This window comes from Leopardus geoffroyi, chromosome X, assembly GCF_018350155.1.
Source record: "Leopardus geoffroyi isolate Oge1 chromosome X, O.geoffroyi_Oge1_pat1.0, whole genome shotgun sequence".
NCBI lineage: Eukaryota > Metazoa > Chordata > Mammalia > Carnivora > Felidae > Leopardus > Leopardus geoffroyi.
The window spans coordinates 82,781,646-82,791,344 of record NC_059343.1 but is presented as its reverse complement, the minus strand read 5'-3'; positions in this window follow the sequence as shown (position 1 = coordinate 82,791,344).

The window sequence follows — 9,699 nt, the reverse complement described above, 5'->3', positions numbered from 1 at the left end:
GTCAACCACAGGAAAAAAAATGGAGAGACAACAAATACTTAGAGGTTAAAGAACATCCTGTTAGGAATAAATGGTTTAACCAAAAAATTAAAGAGGATATAAAAATATACACGGAAACCAACGAAAATGAAAACATGACAGTCCAAGCCCTTTGGGATGCAGCAAAGGCAGTCATAAGAGGGAAGTATATAACAATCCACGCCTTCCTAAAGAAGGAAGAAATATCTCAATACACAACATAATGTTACACTTAAAGGAGCTGGAAAAAGAACAGTAAGTAACGCTCAAAATCAGCAGAAGGAAAAAAATAAAGATAACAGCATAAAACAATTATGTAGAAATAAAAAAAAACAAGAGAACAGATCAATGAAACTAAGATCTGGTCCTTGAAAAAAATAAGAAAAATGATAAACCCCTATCCAGACTTATCAAAACAAAAAAAAAGGAAAGGACCCATATAAATAAAATCAGAAATGAAAGAGATCACCACCAACACTGCAGAAATACAACCAATTATAAGAGAATATTATGAGCAATTGTATGACAACAAATTGAGCAATCTGGAAGAAATGGATAAATTCCTAGAAACATATAAACTACCAAAACTGAAACAGGAAGAAATAAGCCCATAACTAGTAAAGAAATCAAAATCAGTAATCAAAAACTCTCCATCAAACAGGGGTCTAGGGTTGGATGGCTTCCCGGGGAATTATACCAAACATTCAAAGAGGAATTAATACCTATTCTTTTGAAAGTGTTCCAAAGAATAGAAATGGAAGGAAAACTTCCAAACTTATTCTATGAGGCCAACATTACCTGGTTTCCAAAACCAGACAATGTCCCTGCTAAAAACGAGAATTACAGACCAATTTCCCTAATGAACATGGATGCAAAATTCTGAACAAGATACTAGCAAACTGAATCCAACAACACATTAAAAGAATTATTCATCATGATAAAGTGGGGTTTATTCCTTCAGGGGTGGTTCCATATTCACAAATCAATCAACGTGATACACCACATTAATAAAATAAATGCTAAGAACCATATGATCCTCTTAATAGATGCAGAAAAAGCATTTGAGAAAATATAGCATCTTTTCTTGATAAAAACGCTCAACAGAGTAGGGGTAGAAGGAACATACCTCGACATCATATAGGACATATATGAAAAACCCACAGCAAATATCATCAATGGGAAAAACTAAAAGCTTCTCCCCTAAGTTCATAACCAATGACAGGGATATCCACTCTCATCATTGTTGTTCAAGATAGTACTAAAAGACCTAGCCTCAGCTATCAGGCAACAAAAAGAAATAAACTGTATCCAAATTGGCAAGAAAGAAGTCAAACTTTCACTCTTCACATATGACCTGATATGCTACATGGAAAACCTGAAAGACTCAACCGAAAAATTGCTAGAACCGCACTCTCAACAATAGCCAAGTTATGGAAAGAGCCTAAATGTCCATCAACTGATGAAATGGATTAAAAAAATTTTGGTTTATATAGACAATGGAGTACTACGTGGCAATGAGAAATAATGAAATATGGTTCTTTGTAGCAACATGGATGGAACTGGAGAGTGTTATGCTAAGTGAAATAAGCCATACAGAGAAAGACAGATACCATATGGTTTCACTCTTAGGTGGATCCTGAGAAACTTAACAGAAACCCATGGGGGAGGGGATGAAAAAAAAAGAGGTTAGAGTGGGAGAGAGCCAAAGCATAAGAGACTGTTAAAAACTGAGAACAAACTGAGGGTTGATGGGGGGTGGGAGGGAGGGGAGGGTGGGTGATGGGTATTGAGGAGGGCACCTTTTGGGATGAGCACTGGGTGTTGTAAGGAAACCAATTTGACAATAAACTTCATATATTGAAAAAAAAGAAAAATTGCTAGAACCGATACATGAATTCAGAAAAGTTGCATATATAAAATCAATGTACTGAAATCACTTGCATTTCTATACACCAATAATGAAGCAAAAGAAAGTGAAATCAAGAAGTCCATCCAATTTAAAATTGCACGAAAAACCATAAAATACTTAGGAATGAACCTAACCAAAAAGGTAAGAAATCTGTATGCTGAAAACTATAGAATGCTTATGAAAGAAATTGAAGAAGACACAAAGAAATGGGGAAACATTCCATGCTCATAGATTGGAAAAACAAATTTTGTTAAAATGTCAATACTAACCAATGCAACCTACACATTCAATGCAATCTCTATCAAAATAACATCAGCATTTTTCACAGGATTAGAACAAATTATTCTAAAATTTATATGGAAGCAGAAAAGACTGCATAGCCAGAATAATGTTGAAAAAGAAAACCAAAGCTGGCGGCATCACAATTCCAGATTTCAAGCTGTATTACAAAGGTGTAATCATCAAGACAGTATAGTACTGGCACGTCTATCAACAGAACAGAATAGAGAAATCAGAAATAGTCCCACAAATATATAGCCAAATAATATTGGACACATCAGAGAAGAATATCCAATGGAAAAAAGACAGTCTCTTCAGCAAATGGTGTTGGGAAAACTGGACAGCAACATTCAGAAGAATGAAAACTGACCACTTTCTTACACTATACAAAAAGATAAATTTGAAATGGATGAAATACCTAAATGTGAGACAGAAAACCATCAAAATCCTAGATGACAACACAGGCAGCAACCTCTTTGACCTCAGCCACAGCAACTTCTTACTAGACATGTCTCTTGAGGCAAGCAAAACAGAAGCAAAAATGAACTACTGGGTCCTCATCAAGATAAAAACTTCTTCACAGTGAAGGAAACAATCAACAAAACTAAAAGGCAGCCTACGGAATGGGTGAAGATATTCGCAAATGACATACCAGATAAAAGGCTAGTATCCAAAATCTATAAACAACTAATCAAGCTCAATACCCCCCCCCAAAACACAAATAATCCAGTGAAAAAATGGGCAGAAGACATGAATAGACACTTTTCCAAAGAAAAAAAATCCAGATGCTTAACAGACACATGAACTGATGCTCAACATGACTCATCATCAGGGAAATACAATCAAAGTACAATGAGATATCACCTCACACCTGTCAAAATGGCTAAAATTAAAAACTCAGGAAGCAACAGATGTTGGCAAGGATAGGCAGAAAGAGTAATCCTCTTAGACTGTTGGTGGGAATGCAAACTGGTGCAGCCATTCTGGGCAACAGCATTGAGGTTCCTCAAAAAATTAAAAATAGATCTACCCTACAACGCAGCAATTGCACTACTAGGTATTTATCCAAAGGATACAAACATGCTGATTCAAAGGGCACATGCATCCCAATGTTTATAGCAGCACTATCAGCAATAGCCAAAGTATGGAAAGAGCCCAAATTTCCATTGACTGATAAATGGATAAAGAAAATGTAGGGCACGTGGGTGGCTCAGTTGGTTAGGTGTCCGACTTTGGCTCAGGTCATGATCTCATGGTTGGTGGGTTTGAGCCTCACATCGGGCTCTGTGCTGACAGCTCAGAGCCTGGAGCCTGCTTCAGATTCTGTGTCTCCCTCTCTCTCTCTGTGCCTTCCCTGCTTGTTCTCTCTCTTTCTCTCTCTCTCTCTCTCTCTCTCTCTCTCTCTCTCTCTCTCAAAAATAAACACTTAGAAAAACCTAAAAAAAAAGAAAAGAGAAAATGTAGTGTATACATATGTGTATACACTACATTTATATATATATATGTATATATATACACTACACACGCACATACACATACACACACACACACACACACACACACACACACACATACACTGGAATATACTCAGCAATGAAAAAGAATGAAATTTTGCCATTTGTAGCAACATGGATGATACTAGAGTGTATTATCCTAAGTGAAATAAGTCAATAAGAGAAAGACAAATATTGTATGATTTCACTCATATGAAGAATTTAAGAAACAAAACAGATAAGCATAAGAGAAGGAAAGGAAAAATAAAATAAGATAAAACAGAGAGGGAGACAAAGCATAAGGTTGCTGGAGGGGAGGTTGGTGGGTAAATGGGCTAAATGAATGATAGGTATTGTTGGGATGAGCACTGGGTGTTATACTAAGTGATGAAACACTAAATTCTACTCCTGAAAACAATACTACACTATTTGTTAACTATACATGAATTTAAATTAAAAATTAATAATTATTGAGGAAAATGAAAATGACCATCAGAGAAAGGTAGCATGGAAAAAGATGTGTACTAGTGTGTGGCAAGTGAGGGGAATTGGGAATTAAGTAGTAGATAATTCATGAGCTGAAAGTGGCAAGATAATGATGAATCCCGGATTGATCCTCATTCATATCTTATGTGTGTTCCCTAGACTTCTGGTCTTTTATCTTTTTCACCAATTATCTCTTGTCACTGTCTGTTTTCATTTGGAATACATAGAACTTTGCCAAATAGGATGGATGATGACTCTTCCTCAGATTAGCATGGAGTTATGATGAAGGAGTAGGCTCTGCCATTTGGATTTTGCTAAGAATACTGAAATCTTTTCTAAGTGAGGCTTTGGCAGAAATGAGTTAGATGCTCTTCCCAATTTTCCAAAGGCTTCACTTTAAAGTCTAGATCCCAAGAAAATTCCAGGAATATGTCTAGAATAATACACTACCTCCCCATACCCATCATTTCCACCAAGGTTTGTGTGGCTTTTCAAAATTACATGAGAGCTATTTGAACACTTTTAATATCCAAGATTCTTCTGGGGACTGCCTAGGATAATTAAAGGAGTCTTATCAGGGGAAATATGAAGGACAACATTTGAAGTATACACGTGTGATGATTAAGAGTGCCAGTTGAGGGGCTCCTGGGTGGCTCAGTCGGTTAAGCATGCGACTTCGGTTCAGGTCATGATCCCATTGTTCATGAGTTCGAGCCCCACATCGGGATGTGCGCTGACAGCTCAGAGCCTGTCGTTTAATTCGTATTCTGTGTCTCCCTCTCTCTCTGCCCTTTCCCCACTCGTGCTCTGTCTGTTTCTCTCTCTCTCAAAAATAAACATTACAAAATTTTAAAAGAAAGGTGCCAGTTGAGGCAGCAGTTGATTTCTGGGGTTTTATATGATTATATATGCCAGCATGTTTTTTTTTATCATTTTAGCCCTTATCATAGGTCCCCAGTAAAGTTCAATGTTTACATTCAACAAATATTATTTCTCCATAATTTCCTCCAGTACATCCCTCCCAAGTTCTGTCCTCCCCCTAAGATGCAGCTGCTCTTTGCCAGAAGGAATCATCTACTCAGATCTCCTGTATAACTGAGCAAGGATCTTTTCAGAGTTGTGGCCAACCTCTCCCCATTTCTTAGCAAGCTGCTTTTGTTTCCCCTAGAAGTGAGTGTCTCAGGATCAATTGATTTAGTTAGTCTGCTTTTCCAACCTAGGAATTCTTCTGAGGCCTCCAAACATTTCACCACATGGATCTTGTAACAAAGCTCTCCTCTATCTGCTTGTCCATTCTAAACCATGAGACCATTTTTGTTCCTAAGCTGCACCTAAAATTTTGACATCAGGTGATCCCAACATGCCCCATATCTGTTACCTCTTCCCATAATGTTAACTCTTCCAGTCTCTCATGATTTTGTAGCCAGAATACTCCCCTTCCTCTGAACCCTGTCCATTGGCTGAAAATGCCACTGTAATCTCCATCTCTGCAGAATGCTTGTAACTGACACTCAACTCTCATTTGAGGACATTCCTTTTCTTGCAGCTTTTATCAGAAAATTGATAGTTCTTTCAATCCCCCATACAACAGTTTTAGGAATGACTCTGAAACCCAATTGTTACTGCCATATCATTATTCTTACAACATATAAAAAAGTCCATGCCATCTTACTATATATAATTAGCTATCTTTGATGATTATTACTGTCTCTGTCATTTACCCTATATTCATGTCCTTACTATCTATCCTATATTTCTCATCTTCACTGCCTTCAATATCCATTTACACAAATGAACTAATTCACTAACTTCACAGATTATTGGTTTACTCAATTCCAGTTGTCTTTACCTACCCTCTCATGTCCGTATGCTGGACATAATCATCATTCATAATTTCTATACTTCTGACACCTTAAACTCTAGTACTACTTACTAATCACTATATCCTACCTTTTAATATCTTTCTTTCGTCTCTCTTCACTAAAATTATTATATGATCTCATAGACACCTCAGGTATTTGACTCTCTATTTTCCCTATCAATGATATCCTGTCCTCATTTCCTTTCTCACCTGCAAGTTCATAACTTTACCACGTTTTGCCAATACACTCAAACTTCTATCCTTCTTGGCTATTTTATCCTCTTGCTTGGCTGCATTCAAACTTAATTTTCTTTAACTTTTTTTTTCCTATTTCACCTTGGGATACCAATCACAGCTAACAAAACTAGTATATCTCTAAGTATATGTGCCTCTACAGACTCCAGTCCTACAGCCTCAATTTGGACTTCAGTGCTATCCAGAAGTGCTCCACATATACCTCATTGGTTCTCTATCCCCTTTAACCCAGTCATTATTTCAGACATGCACTACTGTCCTTAAGTCCTCTGCCTTCATAAAATGACTTCATTTCCTACTTGTCAGAGAAAACAGAGACCAGAACATGGGATTCCCTAAAGTTCCTCTCCCTATCCTCACAGCACTATCTGTATTTGCACTCATCATTACAATCATCCCTAGAAGTTCAGCGGGATGGGAGACCTCCCCTTTCAAATCTAAATCCTTCATACATGTTCTGAAACCTCCCTCCCCTTCTATTACTTCAAGAACTTGCTCCTTAAATTGTCCTCTTTCCTCCCTGGATCTTTGACATTTCACTATGCACTGGCTTTTTCATCATAGTTAATAAACAGGATGGAGATTATTTGATCATTGTTTTCACAATCGAGTTTTAAATTTTTTTAATGTTTATTTATTGTTGAGAGACAGAGAGAGACAGAGAATGAGCAGGGGAGGAGCAGAGAGAGAGGGAGACACAGAATTCGAAGCAGGCTCCAGGCTCTGAGCTGCCAGCACAGAGCCCACGAGGGGCTTGAACCCACGAACCACGAGATCGTGAGAGGTGACCTGAGCCGAAGTCGGCTGCTTAACCGGCTGAGCCACCCAGGTGCCCCCACAACCGAGTTTTTCAAATAATTGTCTCATTTATATGCACTTTTTTTCATTTTACCATTCCATCTTCAACATTTTGTAGACTACAGCCCTCCCATCCCTATAGTAAAATGGCTCCAGCCGAGGCAAACTCCAGCAGATACTTTCAATTTTTATATTATTTGAATTCTTCATCAATTGATACTTACTAACATTGATTCTGTGACACCAATTTCTTGTGGTTGTCATACAATGTTGCTAGTAGTTCTCAATCTCTTATGCTGGCTTTTCTTTCTCCTAACTGCCTCTGATGTATTAGCCTTTCCTGTGGTGGGCTTTATTTTTAGCTCATTCTCATTTCACTTTATACACACTTGTTACCTGAGCTCAGCCAGGTCTTTAGCTTTAACAGCCACCTATAGGCTGATAATTTGAAAAACCAAATCTGATCTTGCTCCTAACCTGTAGACCTACACTTTCAGCTGCTTCTAAAACACTCTTCAGGCACATCAAACTGTGTGTGCAAAATAAATGTCTCCCCATTTTTATTTTATTCTCCTTCCTCCAAATCTGTTTCTCTTTTTTTTGTTTTTGTTTTTTTTTTAATTTTCTATCTTAACAAATAGCAATACCAGCCACATAGTCCAAGTAAAAATTTTGGAGTAATTTTTTATTAATTCTTATCATTATCCTTCATCCACTCAGCTGCCAAGTCCTACTTCCTATTTATCACTTGGATTTGTCCCCTCCTCTCTATTCCTATTATCAGTGGCTTAATTCTAAGTATTGTTACATCAATAAAAATAGATTACCGCTAAATTTCTTAACTGCTTTGTCCCCTTTCCTACTTAAATTAATCTCAGCAGTGCTCCCAAAGTGATATATCTCAAATACAAACCTGATTCTATCACTCCCCTGCTTTAAATTCTTCAAGCATCCCCAAATGACCAAAGAATATAATCCAGACCTCTTAGCATACCACTCAAGGCCCTTCATAATTTGACTCTTGACATTCCCTTCTTTAGCTTCTTCGCTATGAAGACCTAAATCCAGTCACTCACTGACCTTTGAATGGATCATATTTTCTCATATCTCCCTAATGTCACACATACTTGTTTCTTTTGTATTTTATTTTATCTTATTTTAGATTACTTTACTTTATTTCCAGTATGGTTACTATACAGTGTTATATTAGTTTCAGGTGTACAATATAGTGATTCAACAATTACATACATCACCCAGTGCTCATCATGTGTTCATTTATTTAGAATTTTGAAATATCAGGTCTAGAATACCCTGAAACTGGTCTACTGTTTTTCATCCTTAAATGCCCAGTTTAAGTCACTTCTATGTGAAGTCTCACTGAATTTTCTGTATTTACTTAATTACCCATTTGGGATCTCTCATTTCACCCTGAAATATCATCATAACACTCTTTACATGCATTATAAGATTGATTACTCATACACATACTCCATCCATCTATAACTTCCCTGAAGACAGGAACTATGCCTTCTTATTCATTTTCCTATCTCCAACATCTAGTACAACTCCTGAAACACAGTGGGTATTTAGTAAGTGTATGTTGGATTAATAGATTGAATTTACTTATCACAGCAAAAGCCTTTCCCTTGGGTTTGGCTTTATTACAAAAAAAAAAAAAAAAAAAAAAACCAGAATTTGGTTTGATTGTCCTCCCCCCAAAAGACATATTTTTAAGATTATAACATATTCATTATTTTTTCAGAGTTCCCATCTTCCTTTTATTCTCATCCTGTGCCCGTATTGTTTAAATGGCTATGTGTGTGGAATGGGGTAGTCTCCTTTTTCGAATTTGTCACATTAAATGGTATATAAAGGAGCCTGGGGGCAGTGGGTGGGAGCGAAATCCTCTGGCAGGATTTAGCTTGGCATGTACACCTGTTTTCCAAGGCAGACTTGGGCCAGTTGGAAAACAAACAACCTATCCCAATTGTTTTGGCTGTTAAGGATGGTAAATAACTCTCTTGTTATAACTCCCCTGTGATGTTTAAAAACTTCCTATCTGCAAATATTAGGTTCATATATTGAAAATCATGACAGTTACCCCCCTTTGGTACAATTAAAGAAAGATCTCAAGGCAAGAGGCCGAGAGGATGAATCTCTGGGAAAAGGTCTGGGACAGAAAGAAACACACACACACACACACACACACACACACACAGGTGAAGGCACAGGCATTTTATCAAAGGGAATGCCCACTAGCATGAGATTTTAAAAAGGCAGCAGCCAGCATAAAGTTTAAAAGAGTCCTCAAGAAGGTGCATGAACTTGTGGAGTGTGTGTAGACATGGTGAGTCTTATCAGGATGCTGAAGTATGCAATAGCCACAAGTAGGAAATGTGGCTTAGAGTTTGCTGGCACTAAATCAAACATCAATGGGGATACAAGTTTTTTTCCCTGTAGTCTTCACAGTTTATCCCTGATATCTGAGTTAGCACGGCAACCTACGAGGTTTCATGTAAGTAAGCTTATGCTTGAGAAGGACCAAATTTGCAAAGCCAACTCAAAATAACTAGGCCAGTAATTATTAGAGTTTTCTGAAA